Source organism: Tamandua tetradactyla, chromosome 26 (genome assembly GCF_023851605.1).
Source record: "Tamandua tetradactyla isolate mTamTet1 chromosome 26, mTamTet1.pri, whole genome shotgun sequence".
Lineage (NCBI taxonomy): Eukaryota > Metazoa > Chordata > Mammalia > Pilosa > Myrmecophagidae > Tamandua > Tamandua tetradactyla.
This window is the reverse complement of record NC_135352.1, coordinates 11,926,135-11,950,557: the sequence shown is the minus strand read 5'-3', so window position 1 is coordinate 11,950,557 and position 24,423 is coordinate 11,926,135. Positions and strand designations below refer to the sequence as shown.

At 38.9% G+C, this 24,423-nt stretch overlaps 1 long non-coding RNA gene across 4 annotated transcripts in view; it reads left to right on the top strand.

Annotated features, from left to right (window-relative positions):
* LOC143669713 (uncharacterized) overlaps positions 1 to 24,423 on the top strand; it is a 48,123-nt gene that overhangs the window by 21,944 nt on the left and 1,756 nt on the right. The window lies entirely within an intron of this gene.

The following is a 24,423-nucleotide window of genomic DNA, read 5'->3' as shown; positions in this document are numbered from 1 at the left end:
TTATTGGCCAACATGTTCTATAGATATATTTGTTGGGTATGGGTTATTTTAGAAGATCATTCAAATCTTGTATTTGCTTCCTTTTTTTTTCTTCCAGATGTAATATGCTAATGATAAGAAAACAGCTCTTTTGAAGTGCTCATTTTCATCCTTAAATCAATACCATAATGTTTTATTTATGCAAAATGTGTGGACAGTGGTTTTGCTTCTTGATCTTCTGTCAAGATGTCCTATCCATTATTCTTTTTTTCTTTAAAGTAGGCAGAAAATTTATTAAGAACACATGTTAAAGGACATGCAGGCATGCTCACAAAGTGGAGGTGAGGAAGGCTAGAGGCAATAGGCAATGTGGAGCCATTTGTTTGTAGGAAGTAAGAACAATACAATATAATGGTACTGGTATCTCAGAGTGGTTCACAGCCATGTTCCAGAGCAAGACTTTCCTACATGGGTGCACCACTGAGACATGGAGGAGATGGAGTTCACAGAGTTGGAGAACAACATGAATGAATGGGTGCCCAAGTACCACCAGCAGTACCACCACACCAGGCCAAGGGGAAGGAGAATTTAGAGAAGAAAGAATAGGAGGTGGTCTAAAGCTAGCTAGCTGGTAGCTGATAAAGTGTGGACTCAGAATGAACAACTTGTCCTCTGGTACCCCCATCTCACTATGCTGTGCCCTTGCTGTCTTTCCGGTCTTGACATCAAGTGTTGTACAGACCTTTGTTTTGCAGCACTGTTGTAATTTTATATTTAGTTATTTTTCTTGTTATTTCAATGGACTTGAAGATGAATGGATGGACACATCTATGATCATTCTCCTAAATCTATTCTCTCTCTCTGTTCCATTTTGCATTTCTCTTTTTTCCCCTAATAGATCTATAAAATGTGGAAAGAGATGTTTTACAGCTTCTCACAGCAATCCTGTATTTGTTTTATATGATTTGATGCTTTCTTATGAAGCATAAAGTTTCATGGCTATTATAAATTTCATGTGGATTTTTCCTTTTATGAATATATAATGGCCCTTTTTTCCATGGGAAGCTTTATACCTTATATTTTGTTTGAGATTGAAAGGGCCAGACTTCCTCTCTTTTTTATTTCCTTTATCTAATAAGCCCTTGCTTATTCTTTAAGAACATTTCTTGTCAACACTAAATATTTCTTTAAGCTTAAGTGGCATGTCTAGATTAAAAAAAATATTTTTAATGGGTAGTTGAAATAACTTAAATTTATTATTAATAAAATATACTTAGCCTGGTATCTGTCATCTTCTTTTAAATTTCTGTATTTTATGCCTCCTTATTGTTTTCTTGATTTAGGCCTTTTACACAGTGAATTATGCTTTGTTTGGTTTTACCTTTGCTAATATTCCAAAAGACAAACATCCTTAAAATTTTTGTCTTTTGGTAAATGTTATGTGTGATGGTTGGGTTCACATGTCCACTTGACCAGGTAATGGTGCCCAGTTGTCTTATAAGGCAAAAACTGGTCTAACCATTACTGCAAGGATATCTCATGGCTGACTGATAAACCAGAAGGCTGTTTTATTAAATCATCATCAGTTGACTGTATCTGTGTCTGATTACATTGGTGATCAACTAATTGTGTGTCTTCCACAAACAAGAGAATTCTATTAGTTAGGTTTGATCCAATCAGTTGATGACTTTTAAGGAAGAAGAGAGAATTTTTAATGCTTTTTCAGTCAATAAGCCTCTCCTGTGGAGTTCATTGAGATTCTTCATTGGAGTTGTCAGCCTTACAGCCTGCCCTATGGATTCTGGACCCTTGCATCCCCACAGTTGCATAAGACACTTTTATAAATCTCATATTTACAGATACTCCTGTTGGTTCTGTTTCTCTAGAGAACCATGACTAATACAGCTTGGTACTTGAGAAACAGAATCTTAAGAATGGGTTTTTGGAATTGGTTTTCTACTGATTAATCTCAAAGGTACTAATGACTCTATTTCCGATAATCAAGATGGAACTGACAGTCCATGGTGTGAGTTGGCAATAGAGATAAGCAAAATATCACTATACACTTATACAAGGCAAGGTTCTGGGTGAGAGTGTTTTTGACACCTTAATGGAGTTTTGTGGAGTTAAGAGGTATAATAATATTGACTGGTTGTTCTTAGATATGCTGGATAAAGTTATGAGGTAAAAGAATGAGCTGAAGCCTTCAAATTTGTGACTTAAATGCTGTATGAAAGATGTAAAAGTTTCTATGTGTGCCCTGTAAGAAAATTTTATTTCCTGTGGTCACAAACTTGAGTACTCTGAAAAACAGACTGGAGTCTCATCGTATGGGTAGCAAATTTACAATGTAAACTAAATTCTTAATCTTGTAGGGTGTCTGCTGTTAAAGTGGGGGCTTTGAAAAGAATGGGGTCCTGAAACTTGGGATGGTGACATATGGGTTGATAATGAGATATGGAAACCCTGGACTCTGAGTCTTTGCTAGATAGACCTGTAATGGTCTGTCCTGAAGTAACAGCTACCTGACCTCCAACCTGCCTTGAGGAAACAGCTTCCTGGCCTCCAGTCTTTTCTGAGGAATTTGCCATCCTAAAGAGATTAACCCTTCAGTGCCTGCTGTTTTAGTTTGCTAGCTGCTGAAAGGGAATATGCCAGAAATGGAATGGCTTTTAAAAAGGGAATTTAATAAATTACAGTTCTAAGGCTGAGAAAATGTCCCAACTAACACAAGTTTATAGAAATGTCCAATCTAAGGCATCCAGGGAAAGATACTTTGGTACAAAAAGGCCAATGTTGTTCAGCATTTCTCTCTCAGCTGTAAGGGCACATAGCAAACATGGTGGCATCTGCTGGCTTTTTCTCCAGACCTCTTGCTTCATGAAGCTCCCCTGGAGGCATTTTCCTTCTTCATCTCCATAATTTGCTGGCTGGTGGATTCTCTACTTCATGGTTCTGCAGTGTTCTGAAGCTTTCTCCAAAATACATCTTTTATAGGTTCCAATAAACTAATCAAGACCCACGTAGAAGGGGTGGAGACATGTCGTCCATTTAATCAATTGATTGAGTCACGTCTCCGTGGAGATAACTTAATCATGTTTCCAACCTATAGTACTGAATAGGGATTAGAAGAAACCATTGCTCCCACAAGATTGATTAGGATTGAAACATGGCTTTTCTAAGGTACATAAATCCTTTTGAACCAGCACACCTGCTAAATCTGTAATCACCTCCCTTGGGGAAACAGTCCTCAATCCTCTGAGTGGAGGGATTAATCCTGTTTCCCCAGCTGAAACTGCAACAGAATACCCTGAAGGAATTGGCTTTAAAGGTACTTTTAGTACTTTTCATGGCCCACCCCAGCAACCCTCTTTTTTTCAAGATCTATAAGTAAACTAAAGTCACAACAGACCCTGAAAGACGAAGTAGAAAGTGTGACCCATAAGGAGGTATGCTATATTCCAAAAGAACTGCATTGACTTTTCCAATTTATACAGAAATAAATCAGGGGAATATGTGTGGGAATGGATATTATGGGTGTGGGATAATGGTGGAAGGAACATAAAGTTGGATCAAGCTGAATTTATTGACATGGGCCCACTAAGCAGAGATTCTGCATTCAGTGTTTTAGCTGGAGGGTTAGGATGGTGTTAATAGTTGTTTGGATGGTTGGCTGAAACATGGATCAAAAGGCAGCTAACATTACTGAGTTTGAAATGCTAGAACTGCCCCAGTATAATGTAGATGTGGGGATCCAAAGGCTTAGAGAGAAATTGGAATGTTAGAGTGGATTTATCATGTAAGACCTGCTCAAACACCCCAAGAATATCCTGAGGAAACACCTTTTACCAGGACTTTGAGGAATAAGTTTGTAAGACTAGTTCCATCATCTTTGAAGAGCTCTGTATTCACCCTTCTCTGTAGGTCAGATATTACTATGGAAACTGCTGTCACTGAGCTGGAATCTTCAGACAAAATGGGGATGATCAGATCTTGAGTTGGCAGAACCCATGCGGCAATAGTTAATCACCACAGACAAAGTGAATGTGGCCACCATTATGGACAGCATACTCAAAACAGCAGTCAAAATAATCTGAATTGCAGAGACTTATGGCATTGGCTAGTAGATCATGAGATACCTAGAAGTAAAATAGATGGACAATCCACTAAATTCTTGTTTGAGCTGTATAAGCACAGGATTCTAGGTTAAGTGAACAGAGGTCTAACTTGAATTACAAAAACAAAGAGTCATGGCCCCTTAATCAGTTCCCAGACTTGAGGCAGTTTACAGAACTAAAGCCCCTTGAATGAGGGGAAGGCCGGGTACCCTTAGAGAAGGACCCTGTTATACTGCCTGAAATTTACACTGTTAACCTTCTTCCCAGCCTTCCCAAAGGAAATATGTGGCCTTTTACCAGAGTTACTGCAAATTGGGGAAAAGAAAATGATCAGGTATTTCGTTTATTACTAGACACTGGCTCAGAAGTGACACTAATTCCAGGAGACCCAAAATGTCACTCTGGTCCACCATAGTAGGGGCTTATGAAGGTCAGGTAATTGATGGAGTTTTAGCTCATGTCCATTTCACAGTGGGTCCAGTGGGTCCCAGGAAGCATTCTGTGGTTATTTCTCCAGTTCTGGAGTGCATATTTGGAATCAACATATTCAGCAACAGGCAGAATCTCCACATTCATTCCCTGATTCATGGAGGCAGGAAAGACCAAGTGGAAGCCACTAGAACTGCCCTTACCCAGCAAAATGATAAATCAGAAATAATATCAGATTCCTGGAGGGATTTCAGAGATTACTGCCACTCTTAAGGACTTGAAGGATGTAGGGGTGGTGATTCCCACCACATCCCCATTCAATTTTCCTATTTGGCCTGTGTGGAAAACAGATGGGTCTTGGAAGATGACAGTGTATTATCATAAACTCAACCAGGTGTTTCATATGTGGATCATTACTTGAGCAAAGCAACACATACCCTGTTACCTGGTGTGCAGCTACTATTCTTGTGAATGCTTTTTTCTCAATAGCTATTAGTTAGGACCAACAGAAGCTATTGCATTCATCTGTGGAGGCCAGCAGTATATCTTCACTGTCCTACCCCAGGGGCATATCAACTCTGTAGCCCTGCCATAATTTTGTTCATAGGGACCTTGATTGCAGGAGCTTTCCCTAGCTCCTGCCTGGGGTCTTCCTCGCAGCGAGACGGGGGAACTCGGTAGCCGACCAGTCCCGGGGGCTCGAAGGTCTGGAGGGCGCACGAGACGAAGAACGAGTTGCAGGAACTGATGGGGCTGGCAAGGCATCACGCACCAGAAGGTTTATTAGAGGAAGTACAGAGCTTTATATAGTGGCGAGGCGGAAATGGGGGGGGGGGGGCAGGGGAGGCGCACTGCGTGATTGGTGAGGAGGCTAAGGGTGGCAGCGAGGGATTGGGTGAGGTGAGAGCAGAAAGGTCCAATGGAATGGCTTGAATATGATGTTGCCAGGCAGAGGAATATGATGTTGCCAGGCAGAGGAATATGGCCAAGAGTGGGCCAATCAGATAGTGGTGTGATGTGACATCAGAAGTTACTAGGTGGAGGGCCTGAGAGATGAGGCCGATATTACATCCGGCACTTGATCATTTCTCCCTCACATGGGTCCATTATATTGATGATAGCCTGTTGATTGGACCTAGTGAGCAAGAATTAGTAACTATTCTAGACTTATTGATGAAGGATTTGTGTGTGTTGGAATGGGAGATAAATCCAACAAAAACACAGGGGCTTTCCACCTCAGTGAAATTTCTAGGTGTGCAGTGGTATGGGGCAGATACTTCACAGGGCAGGCCACCCCAGGAACAGCAGATCCCTGGATACTCTGCTACAGTCATGGTCTCTGTGCATCTGGACCTTCACCAGGCATTTCTTCAGTTTTTGGAACTGCTGCCCTTCTGCATGCTGGACACATGCTGCTGCTTCTGGGTATCACTTGGTCACATTAATGTCTCAAGCAGGAGCACACAGTAGTCAATCTTAAGTCTCCAGCCTATCACAGAGCTGTCAGATAAGAAGGCAAGTTTCTGATTTATGGCCAGGTCCTTCTTGCACCATTCTCCAAGTCCCAGATCTCTACACAATATTCCTTCTTCCTCTTGTTTTAAATGCAATCACTTCTCAAAATTTATTTAAAAAATGACTAAACTAAAAAGTTAATTACCCTTCACAAATGCTGCATACAATAGAAGGATAAAGAGAGCAAGAAAAAGGGAAGTTGGTTAAAATATATTTGTAGTAAGCAAGACAATATGGATAGAGGTTATAACTCCTAAGTCATAATTGGTCACATGATTGTACATCTGCCCTGTCCAATAAATCCTGTAATGATGGAAATGTCCCAGATTCATATTATTCAATGCCATAAGTGATGGAAATGTCCCAAACTTACATTATCCAATAGCCCCAAGTGACTAGAGAACAATGGACATGTAGCTAGTGAAACTGAGGAAATAAAATTTTAAATGTAGATAAATTTGATTAATTTAAATTTAGATTTACATACCCATGCAATCTGGTGACTACCATATTGGACAGCACAGCTATAAATAGAATAGCTTCACTCACCATGACCCATAAAATGTCATTTCCTTTGTCTTCAACTATACTTCCTTGAATTTGGCTCTTAACTAGCCTAATTCTTTGCCCAATTTCTGTATAACTCTGAAACCAGTCTGCCTATGTAGGGCTTCATTAGTCATTCACTTAAAATAGACCACAAGACATGTTAAAAGGGGCCCAACCATATTCTTTTCTATCCTTATTGAAAAAGAGCACCGTTATTTGTTTTTAAATAGTTAGTCTCAATTACCAGTCAGCACTTTAATCATTATTTAAAAAAAAATCTATTCCTCCAGTGGCACAGAGAGCACAAGTAACCTGGTGGCAATTCAATGGGCTGGTTATGTCCTACCTTGGGATAAAGCTTCAAAAATAGTGGATAACAGAGTTATGAGAATGTATAAAATTGTTTTGCAAGTGTACTATTAGGTTTAATTCTTCATGGTATCATATCTGCTTCCAGCCATATAGATCCATATACTAACTATAAAAGAAAGAGAATATACCTGGCATCCTTCAAGATTGTGTTTCAAGTGGGGTAACTTAATTTCCATAATTCATGTGCTGGTCTGAAGCTGCTACATACACCAGAAAAGGCCATGTTCTTTTCATCCAATCCCATGGGAGCAGACCTATTGTGGCTGGGATCTTTTGATTGTTTTTTTTCCCATGAAGATGTGACCCACCCAATTCAAGGTGGGTCTAATCTTTTACTGGAACACGTTATGAGAAGGAAATGCACAGGGAGGAACACTTAGAGATATTTGTATAGAGCTCAGAAACAAAAAAGAACCAGCAGATGCTGGGCATGTGCTTTCCCATATGACAGAGGAATCCTGGATGCCAGCAATGCTTCTTCAGAGCCAGTATCTTTCACTTGATGCCTTAATTTGCACAATTTCAAGGCCTTAGAACTGTAAATTTGTAAACTAATATATCCTCATTGTAAAAGCCAACCCATTTCTGGTATATTCCGGAAGCTTTAGCAAACTAAAACAGCCCATTTCAATGTTCTATAAGTCAAGTTCCTTTTGGATGATGGATTCTTGATAAAAACCAGTTATTGTTATTTTCTTGCTTTTTTTCCTTTCTCTGTAAAGTGAGTTTCTACATCAAAACAAAACAAAACAAAACTTCTATGGGGCTCAATGCCTGTATATAAGGCATTCAGTAATGATGTATGCAAAGAAGCAGCGTAGAAAGGAAAGGAAAGAAAAATCCAGAATAAGTGGGGGTAAATTTCTACCTTTACCAAGGAGGAAGGTTTCCAATATAGATAATCCTCTTTCAGAGAACAAACTGGTTCCCCAAGTGTATAGTATCAAATTAAGGGTTTCCTCTCTTAGCAAGAAAATTGGGCACTCAGCAGTGGTGGGAACTTTGCCAGTCTGTATAATGGGAAATTGATGTTGATAAACCCATGCATAAAACCTCCATACATGCCACCCCAAGCTAGAGATGTGAGAGTTGGAGAAGGAGTTGGTTGACAAAAGAAACGGTCATTTTTGTACACCTGATTTTTAAAAGCTCCCTTGACCATGGTCATTCACATTGGATCTAGATATTCTATTATTCCGAGCCCTTTTTGAGAGCCCTCTGAAATAAAATTCTGGAATAGCAGCTGAGATTAGAGTTAACACCTTTTAAGTTTAACACACCCACACATCTTATTTACCGGGGTCTTCCATTTGATCTTGCTTCCTAATATTATCATCATGCCTCTGGCAGCAAAGTACCCCAATGCGACCTCTGTCACCCTAAGATCTTCCAATCATCTTGAAAATCAGGAAGCCCATTACTGTTGCATAATCTTTCATCAGTCTCTATACCCTGCTTTTCAAACATGAATTCCCATTGCTCATGGATTTCTTAGGGTCTTTGTAAGGGAAGTGCTTTCTGGGTCTTCACAGGAGCTGTGAATGTGGTGATGCAGTGTGGGTGAACAGGCTGCACATTACAAAGCCACTTCCATATACACCTTTCAAAGTCTTCCTTCAACTTCTTAATGGAGAATTTTGGAAACTCAAATTTATTTGGTGAGGGTTGCCTGTGAGGCTAACTTTCAGTTGAACAACTAGCAAATAATGAGAACCATTTCAGGTGCTCAGACTACAGAATGCCAGTTAATGGAATCGATATTAGTAGATACAGCCTTATCCAAAGCTTGTTTTTCCCTCATTGTCCAAATACTTCCTGAATCCACTCCCTTATAATTACCTAGATTTTTGCCAATTTAAATAGGCAGACTTCTGCAGTGTGTGTGTATATTGGTATATGTGTTGTGTGTTATGTAAGCAAGCAGATTATTCCTAGGCTTGATTTTCTAATTGGATCCCTGGGGCTTGCTTGCAGAGGATTCTTATTAATAGCGTGGGGACATTTAGAGAAATGAAAATGTGATTTTCAAATAATATATGTAGAGCTACATCAAACAAGGGAGTAAGAGCTGTTTTGTCTGGCAAGAAAGACTTCCTGAAAGTTGAAGATTCAGAGTGTAGAGGTCTCCAAATATTTTCATTCATCCCCATTCCAATTTTTGAAATTCCACTAATTCTTGATCTGTGTTTTAATTTTCATGCAAAAGAACTAGCAATACCATGAGTTCTATGATAGTCTATATAGACAACTTTCAGGAATAAACTGTGTTTTGTCTTTTTTGCTACCTCAGTATTACATCCAAAGGAAATAAGAGATTATTTTAATACAGTCATGAAATATTTCCAAGTTTAATTAAGGAACTTAATTCAAGGATTTAAAGATTGTCATTCTCTTTCTTTACCCATCTGGTGCTGTTAGAAGTCATTTTAAACTGTTCCTTCTTCTTTGCATTAGTTTCTTCACATTCAAAGTTCTGCGTAGGAATAAATGATTGACTCAATTTGGGCTGCATGCCTACATTATAGCTTCCATGCTTTAGAGAGACCCAACAACTTGCCTTAAGTCCTTCTATAATGTGGCATGAAACACTACAGATTTTCTAAACATAACAAAATGGTTTAGATGCTGAGCAACCTATAAAATTCCACTACATTTATTTATCCTCTGAAGAGTAAGGAACATAGATCATTGTCCTTTGTCTCCTTACTTCCTAAATCTGAATTTAAAATAAAAATTGCTACTACTGAATTATTTAAACATATTAATCTCTCTAAATGCTATATTTGGACATGTAATAAATTTAGGAACAAATTTCAGAGTTTCTAAGTGTTCAAGTGTTCTCAAAGCATTCAAAAAATTGTTTTATTATACAACTTCTCCCTTCCAAGGCTGTACATTTAACTGATGTTTCAGTCAATCAGACTAGGTCTTCAAGCAATTGTTGTCAAAAAGTGTACTTTTCTAACTTAAAAAAATACCAACCCTACGGAAATGCTGAAATTCCTACTACAAGTGAAAACCAAATACCTAAGTAAGTTTCACCTAGATTCATCAATTGTTAACATTTCACATTTGTATATTTTCTCTCTATGTGAGTATGATCATACATACCCACATGTTTATAGTTTTGCTGAACCATTTGAAAGTAAACGTAGTCATTATGATACTTTACCCTCAAATACTTCAGCTTGCATCTCCTAAGAAAGGAAATTCTCCTACACAATATAAAATTATCATGTTGGGTGCTATAATTTTTGAGCCCTTGGATATTATTTTGTTTGTGGCTCAATATATATATATTTGAATAAAAAAAGGCATAAAATATATTAAGTATGCATGCTGACAAGGAATATGCGGGCACTCTCAACAAAGAGGGAGATCAGGGGTGAGAGGCCCTAATACTGTGAGGCAATCTGCATTTATAGATTTTTGCTCCTTTTGTAATTTTTCTGAACTATTTTACTATCCTCCCCTTTTTCCTCCTCTGCTACTGCTTGACCATAAATGACTCCCTCAGGCTGGGTTAGTGAGCTCCATCTTTCTTCCTTCTTTGTGATGCTTGACTGTAGATGACTCACTCAGGTGGAGTTAATTGACCCCCAGGTACTGTTTTGCTGTTCTTCTTAGATATATCTTTCTCCTTGTGTGACCTGATCACTTCTTGAAATTTACCTTTTGCTCATCAGCCAACCACGGCCCTAATTCTAACCCTGCCTCATCTCTTCTCCCACCCCCTGCAGATAATTCCAGCTCCCCTTAATCTTAAGGGAACTTGGGCCAGTGGTCTATTGTCTGTGGGTGCTTCAAGGTATCAATGAATTGCAGGTCAACTTGTGGGAGCACAGAAGTCTCTGGCTATACTATTGAAGGTGGCAGATTGAGTGTGGGGAATAGGAGTGTCACCTCTGGCAAGGAGGGGTTTGTTGTAAAAGGCTTATAATTGGGAAGACGCAAACTGGGTGAAATGTTATATACACGGTCTAACAGATGCAGCAGCAAGATGGAACTCAGGGTATTTTTTAGAGTTTTTAGGAACATGGTTGGGGCTTGGCACACTATGATAGTTTGCAATATTTGGCTGAAATTTGCATTAGACTAACTTTTAAAGTGACGTCTCAATTCTATTTGAAATTTCTTAGTCACTGAAATTTTATTTTCCTTCCTGGTTAACTAATTTTATGACGCAAGGGTCGGGCTCTTTCTTGGGGATCATGTCTCACATCACTAGCGAGACTTACACCCCTGGAAGTCATGTCCCAAGCAGGGAGTAAGGTAGTGAGTTTATTTGTAGAATTTGGCAACCAAAGAGATTCTCTGGGGGTTACTCTTAGGCATTAATTATAAGTAGGCTTAGCTTTGCCATCAGAGAGGTAAGTTTCATAAGAGCAAGCCTCAAGATCAAGGGCTTGGCTTATTAAATTGGGAACCCATATTGCTTATCAGAAAAGCAAGAGTTCCTCAGGTAGGGAAGTTTAATAGTTTCACATTTTTATCTAGTCTCTTACAGGACTTGTCAAATATTTTCATTTTCTGATTAGTATTTTATTTTTCCAAGTTTCATGTCAAATAAGGTTGAATTAGGTTGTTTAAAGAAACACTACAGAAAATTAAAATTTTTGAAGCTTTAAAGCAAAGTGCTATAACTGACAAGTAAATTTAGTTGTTCTTATGATCTGTAATTTTTCTAAGAATAACTAAAACCACTTAACAACATCCAACATCATACAGATCAGTATCAGGATATAACATGTACAGTGAGAATATTGTCAAGTTTTTAGGAACTTTAAACAATCTCTAAATATATGAATAACATTTCACCCATGAGAATTTGGCTAACAGAAGGAAAGAAAATTTAATAGATAAAAATCTGTTTAAGTGTAAAATTTAATTTAACATTTTCTATGGAGTATATCAAATTATTTTAGCACTTCAATTTTACAATGTGAAAGAACAAATCCTTTATAACAGTTTTCCTTTAAAAGTCAGAAGACTTGTCTTTTGAAATAAATGATGAGGCCATCATAAACATCAACAAGGATGTTATTCTGATATGCTACTAAATCTTTGTTTTCTAGACAGAGTACCCAGATGGCTAAGAAAAACTTTATTTTTTTGTTTTAGAATTTTTCATTTAAGAGTAGACCAACCATCTGCACTATTTTAACAAAATTCACTTTCTCAAACACTCCACAACTTTCTATATCCATCTAGGGCTTGTAGTCAGCAGTGACTACAAATAAAATTCGCTTTCCTACTACGAATATGCAGGTTCACAAAATTAACATATTGCAAGACTGTTTTAAGTGGCAGTTGAAGTAATGTCTGCTGCTAAGGCATTCTTGAAGTTGTGGGGACTATTTTGAAACCCTTGGGGCAGTACTGTCTATGTGAGCTGGGTGGAAATCTTATTTTTAGGTACCTGACATTAAAAATCAAATAGGTATTGAGATCCAAGGTGAAGAGGGACACGAAAATGCATATAGGTTTGCATGTTGGTACCAGATCCTGAGTGCCCTGGGAAGATGGTCCAGCCGCCGTCCATGCTGTTGTTGTTGACAGGAGATCCCCCTTCCTTGCAGTGCCAGCAGCAACTCCTGTCACCAGTACTGGCTCTTCCAAAGCAGGAGGCCACAGGGTTGCCCACAAGGACCCTCCTACCCCACCCGAGCATGTAGATGCCCCAGAGATAGTATGATGATTTTCAAAATTAAGTCTGGAAAATTTTGGGTTCTCCCTAGGAACTATGAAAATTAAAGGAAAGAAAATTTTCAAAAGGAAATTCTTTTGAAGTATGCTTACAACCAACTGATCCTGTTGACAACCTTTTAAAAATATTAATATAACATTTAAAGAAGATAACATTTATGGTAAAAAGAAACTATACTAAAAATAAGGCCAAAGACTTTTCCTGCCATCACGAATTCTAGAACTAACAGGCAGCCATTGCAGAAGATTTGTGAAGGGTTAAAGCAGCCATTCAAGTCCTCAGTCAGGGGTTACTGTGAGACCAAACAATAATGCTTCCCTGGACACCAAAGTCTTGGGAGACAAGGATGCTGCCAGCCAGCAGCAGCTGAGAGCTACCCCAAAGTTTGGACATTATCAAAATGCTTTGAGGGAAATCGGATATTCTCTCTTGCCTTTTGCTAATAAGTCAGGCACTTCCACAACTGCAGAGGTAGACCATTAGATACTGCAGATATTGGTATGAATGCAGGATATGACCAGTTCTGGAAGTCAGAAGTCTAAAATCAAGATGTCAGCCAGCCATGCTCTCTCTAAAACCTGTAAAGAAGAAGCCTTCCTTGCCTCTTCCTAGCTCTTGATGCTTTACTGGCAATCCTTAGTTTACCTTGGCTTGCAACTTCAGAACTTCACTCTCTGCCTTCATCATCACATGGAGTTCCCACCTGTGCATGTGTCTCTGTATCCAAATAAAGCCCTTCTTAGAAGGATACCCATCATATTGGCTTAGACCTCACCCTAATCCAGTTTGATCTCATCCTAACTAAGGACATTTTCAAAGATCCTCTTTCCAAATAAGGTCACATTCATAGGGCCAGGTGTTACTTATGATTTGAACATCTTTTGGGGGGACATAGTTCAATCCACCATAGTATAGATGACCCATTGTTATCCACTTTTTGGCTATTTTGAATAAGGCTTCTGTGACCGTTCACATAAAAGTGCTTTTGTGGACATAAGTTTTAATTTCTCTTGGGTGTATACCTAGAGATGGAATTGCTGGCAACTCACATGATAACTCTTTATCTAACATTTTGAGGAACTGTCAAGCTGTCTTCTGGGGTAACTGCACCATTTTATATCCCCAACAGCTAAGTGTGAGGGTTCCAATTTTGCTGCACCCCTTCCAGCCCTTGTTATACCCTGTCTTTTCTGATGATGGCTGTACCAGTTTGAATTTGTTATGTACCCCAGAAAAGCCATGTTCTCTTCATTCAGTCTTGTGGAGGCAGACATATTTATTGGGCGGGACCCTTTGATTAGGTTGTTTCCATGGGAGGTGTGATGCCACCCATTCAAGGTGAATCTTAATCTGCTTACTGGAGTCCTTTCAAAGAGAAATATTTTGGAGAAAGCTCAAACAAAAATACCCCAGGAGATGCTAACGAAGGACCCACAAGCCTGAAGGACCCAGAACTTGGACAGACATGAGAGAAGCTAGGAGATGAAATCCGGAGTTTGTCCTGAGAAGCTAAGAGAGGACCCACAGACACATAGAGAGAAAAATGCCCCAAAGACACTAAAAAAAGACCTGCAGGACACTGAGAAAGCCACTGGGGTCCGCTGAAAGCAATGAACTGGGAACAAGTATCAGCAGACACCAGCCACAGGCATTCTCAGACGACAGAGGTGTTAACAGATGCCAGAAGCCATTTTTCCAAGTTAAGGTATCATCTTGTTGATCTTTAAATTTGGGCATTTTCATAGTCTTAGAACTATAAATTTGTAGCCTAATAAATCCCATTTATAAAAGCCAACGAAGTGCTGGTATATTGCATTGCAGCAGCTTTAGCAAACCAATACAATCGCCATCTTACTGGATGTGGGGTGGTATCTCACTGTGGTTTTGATTTGCATTTCCCTGATGGCTGATGGTGTTGAGCATCCTTTCACACCCTTATTGTCCATTTGGATGTCTTCTTTGGAAAATGTCTGTTCAAGTCCTTTACCCATTTGTAAATTGGGTTGTCTTTGTTGTTGAGTTTTTGGAGTTCTTTACATATTCTGGATGTAAGTCCTTTATTAAATGTGTGATTTCCAAGGATCTCCCATGTTGTAGATTGTTTTTTTTAACTTTCTTTATAGTGCCCTTTAAAACACAAAAGTTTAAAATTTTGATGTAGTCAATGTATTTATTTTTTCTTTCAATGCTTGTGTTATATCGGAGAAACCATTGTTCAATCCAAGTTCCTGAAGATTTACAACTATGTTTCACTCTAGGAGTTTTATGGTTTTTAGCTGTTATATCTAGCTCTGTGATCCATTTTGAGTTAGTTTTGTGTGTGGTGTGAGGTAGGTATCCATTTGTTCCAGCACTGCTTGGATTGTCAGCGTTGAGTTCTCTTGGCACCCTTGTAAGGGTTCAGCTGACCACAGATGTGTGAGTTTTTTCCCTGAATTCTTGATTCTATTCCATTTATCTATATGCCTACACTACTGTCTTGCTCACTCTAGCTTTGTAGGAAGTTTGAAATCTGAAGGTGTGAGTCCTCTAGCTTTGTTCTTCTTTTTCAGGATTATTTTTGTTGTTCTGGGTCTCTTAAAAATATCCAAATGAATTTCATGTCCAGCTTGTCAATTTCTTCTAGAAGGTAGCTGGGGTTTTAATGGGGACTGTGTCAAGTCCATAGATCAATTTGCATAGTTTTGCATTTTAACAGTGTCTACCAATCCATGAACATGAGATGTCTTTCAATGTATTTATGTCTTCTTTGGTTTCTTCCAACAGTATTTTGTAGTTTTCAGAGGATAAGTTTTGCATTAAAAAAAATCCATTCCTAACTGCTTTACTCTTTTTGATGCTGTCATAAATGGTATTGTTTTCTTGAGTTTCTTTTTGGTTTGTTAATTGCTACTGCCTAGAAATACAATAATTTTTGTGTATTGATTTTTTATCCTCCCCCAAAAATGCATCTTGAAGATCTAGGACTGAGAACCTGAATGCAGACAGGGGCTTGGAGGGCTCGCCTCAGGATGCCTGCATCCCTTACAGCCTTTGGATTGCCAAGAGGCCTTGATCTAGGTTCTAGTTTGCTAGAGGCTGGAATACAATATACCAGAAATGGAACGGCTTTTAACAAGGGGAATTTAATAAGTTGCTAGTTTACAGTTCTAAGGCCGAGAAAATGTCCCAATTGAAACAGTCTATAGAAGTGTCCAATCAAAGGCATTCAGGGAAAGACACCTTGGTTCAAGAAGGCCGAGGAAGGTCAGGGTTTCTCTCTCAAGTGAGAAGGCACATGGTGAACACAGTCAGGGTTTCTCTCTTGGCTGGAAGTGCACATGGCGGATACGGTGTCATCTGATAGCTTACTCTCCTGGCTTCGAGTTTCATGAGGCTCCCCCGGAGGCGTTTTCCTTCTTCATCTCCAAAGGTCACTGGCTGGAGGACTCTCTACTTCGTGGTGCTGCAGCATTCTCTGCTCTTTCTGAATCTCTTTTTTCCAAAATATTTCCTCTTTTATAGGACTCCAATAAACCAGTCAAGATCCACCCAAATGGGTGGAGACATGTCGTCCCCTAATCCAGTTTAACAACCACTCTTGACTAAATCCCGTCATCCAGGGAGATGATCTGATTACAGTTTCAAACATACAGTGTTGAATAGAGATTATTCTACCTTTATGAAATGATATTTTGATTAAAACATGGCTTTTCTAGGGGGCATACATCCTTTCAAGCCAGCACAATCTAGTAGGGTCCTTGGGGCAAACAAGGGAGTAAACAGTAGCTGGGTTTACCAGTCTTAAGGTGACCCTCAGGGAATGAAGGTGATCCCTCCCTAGAAAGGGGTTGGAGCATTTAGGGACAATGAGAAATTGATGGGACACCAGAATGCCTCCAAGCTTACAAGGAGAGAGAGGTACTGAAGGTTCTAGTCTTGGCTTTATTTCCATAACTAGGCAAGTCCAAGTGGAGGTAGGCTGAGAGTGGCAGCTTAGGACAGAGCTGCTTCAGTGTTAATTAAGAAATTAATAATCTTACCTGCCATGGTGAATGTCACCCAAGATTCCTCTAGTTGGATGTTCAGATGTATAGTAAACAGAGACATAAGAAGCCTCAGGCACCCTCAGTACTCTTTGCTTGCCACAGGCAGGACTCTAGGGGCTAACCTGCACCCCATTTGGGAGACAGTACAGTCCCTGGACCCAAAAGCCTGTGTTGGTGGCACTTGGGGCAAGGCTCTAGTGGCTCCCAAGGTTGAAGGTTGTCTTGAGGTTTCTAGTACTCTCTCTGTCAGTGGCCTTCTGACCCACAGCTGAAGTAAGGCCCCTTGAGGCTTAGAGTCATGATTCAGATGAGCTTGAGAGTATAGGGCACTGTTAACAGTGCCTGTAATAAGCTGAGTGTGTTCTCTGGTCTTTTGGTTACCTCTCTGTCTTCTTCTCCTCTTCAGTCTTCTCCTGATTGTTAAAGACAGAAAAGACAGTTACTGACAGGTCATTAGTGGAAGTTTGCAGTCTCATGAAGAGCTTTTATAGCTTTCTGTGAGTATCAGGGACAGACTGGCCCAGCAAAATCTGAGCTTCCCAGGAATCTGGACTTGCATTAGAATACTTATTTATGGTTAATGAAAACCTCTCCTAGAAGAGGGCTAGGTTTTCTTCTTTCTCTTAAGTGATCTCATTTAGCTGATGAGAATTAACTGGCTTGGTGGTACATTTTCTCATGCATCCTAAAAAACAGGTAACCATATGGTCTCTATTCCTGAGGTTGGCCTGCTCTCTCTGCTTAAAAGGAAATTATACATGGGTATAACACAAACAACAAGTCCCTCTCAGGTCCCTATCTTGATAGAAAGACATAAACATCTGGGGATATGGGATTTATGACTGCTTTCCCTGTCTTTTACAGACTAGAGGGTGGTATTGTAATTCAGAGTCCCATTTTTATATTGCAGCCATGCAATCTTACAGAAGATAATTTTTTTCTTTCTTATGCCTTCCACGGGGAAGTGATCCCAGTTCTTTAAGAGGCAGCTCAGGGGGAGTCCTCAAGGATACTGCTGACATTTCTCGTTTTCTCTGGAAAGTAAACAGAGGAGCCTCACTAGTGCCAGGTGACTGCTTGTGCATCAGAGCTTGACTTTTTCTTCTCTGCTGGCCTAATCTCTTGGGAACTCAGGGAGTAACATTACCTGGCATCCATAGGACACTTTCCTGAGATGTCCAGACCTACACTTCCGGGGGATTTCCCAGGCTTTTCCTGGGAGGAGACCTTCCGTCCACCAGCCCAATCTCTTGGAAGCACAGGGAGTGATGTCACTGGGCATCCCCAGGACATGTCCCCAGGTGTCCCTGGGAAGTTCCTCCATGAAAGATGTTTAGACCTATGTTCCAAGGTGGGGGCCTGTGCAACCTGAGAGAAACCTAGGACAACACTCCCAGGAATACCTTTTGTCCTCTAGTTTCCTGAGGGCTAAAAGTGAGTATACTCTAGAAAGGGAGCTTTATATTTGGCCTCAATAGAGGCTAAGTGATCAAGTCCTCGAGGGGAGATACTACCATTTGAAAGTACTCAGTTCCCATGGGCATAAACCAGAGGTGACTCCTTAGAATTGTACTTAACAATACAATATTTATTAGTTACAAGAATCCTTAGCCCAGAATCCTGTGTTACAAAAGATGGAAAATCTGTTCTAGTTTGCAAGCTGCCAGAATGTGACATACCAGGAACATAATGACTCTTAAAAGGGGGGATTTATTAAGTTGCAAGTTTATAGTTCTAAGGCCATGAAAATTTCTCAATGAAAGCAAGTCTATAAAAATGTTGAAATTGAGGCAGCATCAAGAAGTTACCTTTGCTTGAGAAAGACTGATGAAGTTCAGGGCTTCTCTCTCAACTGGAAAGGCATTTGGCGAACATGGCAACATCTGTTAGCTTTCTCTCCAGGCTTCTTGTTTCATGAAGCTCCCCCAGGGGCATTTTCTTTCTTTGTCTCCAAATGTCTCTGGCTGCTTGGGCTCTTGTGGTTCTCAAGGTTCTCACTTGGCTCTCTCCAAAATGTTTCCTCTTAAAGGATTCCAGTAAATTAACCAAGATCCATTGAATATTCTAATGAAATCACCTATCTTATTTTTCTATTTTCATCATTTTCCCCCCAATTTCTTTGAAAATAGTATTTCCCTAATTACACTTAATTCGAAAGTTCTTGCTAGCAAACACTAAAAGTTGGGATCACCTATTGCTATTGGTTATTTTTGTTCTTATCTTTTGACATGTGAAGGAATATTTGAATAAATGCCAGACATTGTTTATAAAAAAAAATTGTAGAGACTCCAAATGACATTATATTCCTGTGTAAAAGGTTCGCCTTTGCCTCTTCTGGTCAGAATCATGGTCAATTACCTTAATTCAATAAGGAACTGTGCTAAATCATCACCAGATAAAAGTGAGATTATCTGTCTCACTCACAGCACTGGAGATTTTCATCTAGGAGTCTTGAATGTTTTAGGGGGACACACTTTTTTGTGGGTCTCACATTCTAACTTTATTAGAGACTAACAAAAGAGTTCTGCTTTACTCTTCAGAGGCTTTCCACTTAGATTTTTGTCTCTTGCTGCATGTTACTTTGGAATTTAATAAATGTTTTGGGAAAAATCATACCATATACTTCATGCCTCCTGAGTCTTTATCAAATGCTCTTCTGACTTCTCTCTTCCCCTGTGGAAGCACTCCTCTAAGCGTTGCATGTGCTTCATACTATACTCTCAGCTTCTTGCCCCTATTCAAATTCATTAAATGCCCCATGAAGAAACTCTTGCAGAAGCCAATTTTCTTCTCTTTTCCTCTCCTTATGGTGTTTTCTTTCATTTAGATCTTGTTGCCTCAGTAACTTCTGATTTCAAAATGATACGTTTTCTATTTTATCTGGATTTTATAGTTGTAGATGGGAGCACTGATCTGTGGCCAAGTATTGCATCCTACCTGGAAGTGAAAGACTCTTCAGATATTTTTAATATCTTTCTCTCTATTCATGCATGAGTTGCAATTTAATTGATTTCAGAATTTGGGGGACTGTGCTGGTTTAAGTCTGTTATGTACCCCCAAAAAGACCATGTTCTTTTAATCTATTCTTGTGGGAGTAGACCCAGGTTGTTTCCATAGAGATGTGACCCACTCATGTAAGTTCTAATCCTTTACTGGAGTCTTTTATGAGAGGACACAGAAAGCTCAGAGCTCAGAGACACTTAGACAAGAAAAGAAACACTCAGAGACACTTTGGAGAGAGCCAATACAGAGTCCAGAGAGAGAGAGAGAACCACCCTAGAGATGCTAAGAGTGGCCCCACAGGGAACAGAGAGCTCAGAGAGGTGTCCCTAGAGGAGAAAGCCAGGACCCACAGAGGCTCAGAGCAAAAGTCACTGGAATCAGAAGCTGAAATCAATGGAACCCAGGAGGGAAGGACCAGCAGATGCCAGCCACATGTCTTCTCATGTGGTAGAGGAACCCCACATGCCATTGACCTTTCTTGAGAGTCAAGGTATCTTTCTTTGGATGCCCTAATTTGAACATTTTCGTGTCCTTAGAATTAACTTTTAAGTTAATAAATCTCCCATTGTTAAAAGTCAACCCATTTTTGGTATACTGCATTTCAGCAGCTTTAGCAAACTGAAACAAGGATATAACATTTTCCTCATAACTGTAAATACAATATCATTCCATTGCCTTTTTGATCTTTAGAGTTTGATGAGAGTCAGGTTTTTATTCCTTTTGTAGATAATTAAAAAAAATCTGTTTTAATGGTTTTTTAAAAAAATTGTCTGTGTTAATGAAAACAATACAAATCTTTCAAGATGTCTGTTTATGTGGGTCCCTTTTCAGTAGTTTTTGACCAGCTTGTACTAAGCTCTCTTGATAGCTTAGATAGATGTCTTTCAATTAAGCTTTAGATTTATGCTCTTTCCCAATTATTCTGGTTTCTTCCTAAATATACCTGCAATTCTTAGGTTTAATCTGTATTTCATTTATTTTTAGCCATCATCTTTTCCATGAACTTTTTTTTTATGCTGTGGCGCAGGGGTCACATTTCATTCTTTGCTCTATGTGCATATCCCATTATTGCTGAATTTTTTGTTTGTTTTGGGAAGCGTATTGGCCAGGAATCAAACCCAAGACTCATGTATGGCAGGCAAGAATTCTACCAATGAAGTAGTCTTACATGACCCCCCCCCCGTCAATTTTTTCTTTTATCACTTTGCATCTTTATGCTGCATTCTGAAAAATTTAAATTTATCCAGTTGTTTTATTTCTGATTGACTGTGTTTTTTCAAGTTTAATCTCATGTTTCATAGAATCAATTTTCATTTAAATCCTAATATTGTAATTTTTATCTTCCTTAAAATAACTCTAACTAATGCCACTTTCTCCTTTTCTACTCTTATTACAATCTTCTATTCCTATTTTTTTTCTTTATCTTGACTTTCTGCTGCAGTTTTATAGAAGTCAAGCATTCTAATAAGTATGGCAATCCAATATTGAAAAGTTTTTTCTCTTTCCTTTATCAAGTAACTTTCAGGAATTGTTATTCCTGTACATTTTTAAGGTTATCTTTCCTTTTGCTTTCATTACAGCATTTTAAAAATCAACTTTATTGAGGTATAATGTAGAACTATTAAAATATTTTAAATGAAGAGTCCATGGGTTTTGTCAGTTGTATACACTGTGTCTCCATGACCACAATCAAGAAATGGGATGCTTCCTTTTTCTTAAAAAGTTTCTGTACTCTTTTGGGGTCAATTCCCCCAACTCTTGCCTCATGCAACCACTGAATTGATTCCATCACTATAGATTAGTTTTGGCTGTTTAAGAACTTAATAAAAATGGAATCATCTTGTCTAAGTACTTTTTCCTCAGTTTAGCATTTAAAAAATTCGTCTGTGTGAACACATATCAGTATTTGGTTCTTTACATCACTGAATAGTGTCCCATTTTATGAATAAAATGTAATTTGTTTATCCATTTTCCTGTTGATGGACGCTTCAGTTCTTTCTAGTTTTCAACCATTCTGAATGAAGCCGCTATCAACATTCATATATCATCCACTTTGTGTTCATGTTAACCTTTAAATCCTTATATGTATTTATAATAGTTATAGAATTCCTGCCTGATAATTCAGTCATTCCTCTTTTCTTTGTCTGTTTCTATTAACTGATTTTTCTCATGAATATGGTTGACATTTTTCTGCCTTTTTATGCATGTGTAGTAATTTTCGTTCGAATTCTGAATATGTTGAGTGGCTATTTTTCCCCCTACCTTTAAAGATTCTGGAGTTTTTCTGGATCAGAGTGTTAATTCACCTTGTGGATAATTTTTGAACTTTTGAAATTTATTTTTAAGACTCGTTTTAGAAAGAATTCAAGGTAACTTTTCCTCCAGGGCATTTTTAGTCTGACTTCTAAAGTGTGGTCTTTCTGGGGTCTCTGTTGAAACCCCAGTAGTTCAATGATGCCTTCTCACTCTAAGTTGTTGGAACTCAAACACCTGTATTACATTAGGTGATTTTCAGCTTTTGGCTTACCATAGTTGTTTTGACTGGTAGTTGTTCTTTGCACGGACTAGTGAAGTCTCCCCTATGCATCTACAGCTTAGTATGCTGCCAAAGACTCAAGAAGCCCATTATGCGTATTTCTGCAGCCCCTTCTCTGTGTTGTCCTCCTCTTAGGTGCTCTAAGCTACAAATATCAGCTCACTGTGCCAGGTGATCTCTACTTCCTCAGCTCAGAAAGACTGCTGAACTCTACTTGACTTTTCTCTACCTGTTCCAGGGTCCAATAAATGTCTTTAGGTAGAAAGCTGGGCAATCACAGGACTCACTGTTTCTTTCCTTCAGCAATCATAGTCCTGCACTATCTGTTGTCCAATGTCTGAATATAATTGTTTCATATATTGTTTTTTAGATTTCTAGATAAGTGGCAGAAAGCCTAGTCTGGTACCAGTTTTTCGTTATGGCTAGAAGCAAGTCTTATTACAGTATTTTTCAAAAGTGTATTTTGAAATTAATTTTCCTATTTAATAATTTTAAAATGAGAAAAATACATCCATTCCCAGAGTTTTCTACAGGTCTAGGTGAATTGAAGTGGATTGAATTGTGTTTTCCAGTGCACTTGTTTGAAAGGATTGTGTAACCTAGAAAAACTAGGCTTTAATCCTTATCCAATCTTGTGGAGGCAACTTCTTTTAAGCCCTATTCAGCACTGTAGGCTGTAAATTTGATTAGATTATCTCCACAGAGATGTGACTTGTTCAATTGTGGGTATTAACGTTGGATTAGATGGAGATGTGACTCCACCCATTCCAGGCGGGTCTTCATTAGTTTACTGGAATCCTTTAAAAGAAGTAGCATTTTGAAGAGAGACACAGAGTCCACCAGCCAGTGACCCTTGGAAATGAAGAAGGAGAATGCCCCCAGGGGAGCTTCATAAAACAAGAAGCCTGGAGAGAAAACTAGCAGATGTTGTCATGTTCACCATGTGCTTTTCCAGTTGAGAGAGAAAGCCTGAACTTCATCAGCCTTTCTTGAGTGAAGGTAACCTCTTATTGGTGCCTTAAATTGGACATCTTTATAGACCTGCTTTGGGATGTTTTTTTGTGGCCTTGAAACTATAAATTTGCAGCTTAATAAATTCCTCTATTTGAAAACCATTTTGTTTCTCGTATATCACATCCCAGCAGCTCACAAACTAGAACATCCAGTTTGGACATGTACCTGTTCTTGGCCTGCATTTTGTTGGATATGGAGCTGTTGTAAACAAGATGTCTTCAAGATGTTACTTCAGTTAAAGTGTGGCCCAATTGGATCAATTTGGGCTATAATTCACATAACTGGAGTCCTTTATAGCAGAGTAGAAGTCAGATAGAGAAAAAAACCCACCAGAGCAGTCAGAAGATGTAAGTTAATGGAAGCTGGAAGAGAAAGAAGACACCTCTGTGTGCATTATTATGCAAAGGAAAAAACAACGTACGCCAAGAATTGTTACCAGCTGGAGCATACTGACGTGGGGATACTGGCCCAGGGAGAAAGCAGGCATTTTAGCTTCTGAAACCATGAGCCAATACATTCCTGTTGTCAATCCAACTCATTATATGTTATTTGTTTTGGCAGCTAGGAAGCTAAAACACAATAGTACCATTCTCTGTCCATTTGAGAAATGATTGAAATCTCTTCTCACACATATAGTTAGACATCAAATTGATGTTTATGGCTCTTAAATACACACTCAGACTATTTGTTTTGGGGTAATACAGCTTTGCTTGGCTACATGGAATATTCCAACCCACAGTGTCGAGCTCTTTTACACTGACTAAATCTGGTGTGAAACACATGGTTCCCAGTATATACTGGAATCAGGTGACTTCATTTTGCTATCCAGGGAGGAAATTTTCATTTCTCTTCTTTGAGAGCTACTATCTTTCTGGTTGTTATAGTCCAAAGATGTCACATCTGATATTGCTTCAGCAAATTTGGTACCATAAAGGTAGATAGAAGAACTGTAGCAACAGTAGGAGTTGTGATCTTATTTTAATTTATGCAAATATATTTACTGAGTACCTGTTATATGTTAGAAACTCTTCTAGGAGCAAGGGGTATGAAATTTCTGCAGCTTACATTTTTGTGAATAAAATCATTGCACTCATATATCAAAATAACTTCAAAATATATATTATCTTTATATTTTGAAGTTATAAGGTAGCCATTTTTCAACTTTATTGCATA